The sequence below is a fragment of the Hippocampus comes genome, unplaced genomic scaffold (genome assembly GCF_001891065.2).
Source record: "Hippocampus comes isolate QL1 unplaced genomic scaffold, H_comes_QL1_v1.1 scaffold39, whole genome shotgun sequence".
Taxonomy (NCBI): domain Eukaryota; kingdom Metazoa; phylum Chordata; class Actinopteri; order Syngnathiformes; family Syngnathidae; genus Hippocampus; species Hippocampus comes.
Genome location: NW_017842054.1, coordinates 4,213,961 through 4,215,063, shown reverse-complemented (window position 1 = coordinate 4,215,063; position 1,103 = coordinate 4,213,961). Strand labels below are relative to the sequence as shown.

The 1,103-nt window shown below is 51.1% G+C and overlaps 1 protein-coding gene across 8 annotated transcripts in view; it reads right to left on the bottom strand.

The window, feature by feature from the left end:
- The window catches only part of LOC109509953 (methylated-DNA--protein-cysteine methyltransferase), a 25,693-nt gene that overhangs the window by 5,497 nt on the left and 19,093 nt on the right, over window positions 1-1,103 (bottom strand). The window lies entirely within an intron of this gene.

The following is a 1,103-nucleotide window of genomic DNA, read 5'->3' as shown; positions in this document are numbered from 1 at the left end:
CCACATGAAACTAAGTCACTTTTGGCCCCGCATGATGCGCATATTGATCTCGCTCTGTCACTGATGTGCAGACGACAGTTTGCCCAGACTTTAGCGGTGACAAATCCCGCGTCGACGCTTCCCTGCAAACAACACAAAGTCGACGTTTTAACCCCAAACGCAGCAACAAGCACTTGCTGTTGTTTACCTTTTTTTTTTTTTTTTTTTGGGAGGGGGCGGGGTGTGTCCCCATCCCCTCACGACTAATTCCGGGCAGCCGCTTTTCCCGGAAGGGTTTCCCCGGCGACTGCAAAGGTTAAAGAATTGTGCCCTCATCAGCGTCGGTGACAGAAGCTTCGCACGGGTCGCTCGAAGAGAGCCCATCGCGGCGGTCCCACCCCCCCCTAGCCCCGTACTTCATAGAGAGACTAATACGCTGTTGTCTGAGGTCAGGACCCTCTTTAGATGGGGTGCAGTGATGTCAATTGTTTAAATAAAAGTTGAGAGGAACCACTTACATGTTTACAGACATGCCCATAATTACGTCACAGGCCATTACCCGGCAGGAGGCCAGGCGCTAAGGCGGCCCGATCCGGATCGAAGGGATCTCGTCATTATGAAGCGATCGACTCCGAGGATTGATTTGCTCATTATTTTGGATATGAGAGCAATTTGGACGAGGGAGGGACGGACTCACAATAAAAGTGAATTCACATCAAGCGCGCTAACGATGGATTGAGTGAGATGACTTCGAGCTGACAGTCACCTCGTCAGGCACGCTCGAGAGAATGAAATAAAAAAAAAAGAGAAAAAAAAACGACAATGGTGGAAATGCAGCTACCTCATTATCCTTTGTGTCTAATGGGAGGGAAGACTTTGACTCCCAGTCAAAGTGTCTCTCGAGTCTTGAGGGATCGGCGCGTTTGAAGGCTGACGGGGTGCTGATGATTCTCTGATTATTCGATATTCTGAAAACGTTCATTTCCCTAATTCCTCTCCACATCACAGGGGCGAGGCCTGGTGAGTGTCTCATCTTGCCCTGCGCTGCGCACAGGGGGAGGTTCAGGCTCCTGGAGGAACGCAGTCATCTGGGCTTTGAAGAGCGCCCCTGTAAGCCCCCCCCC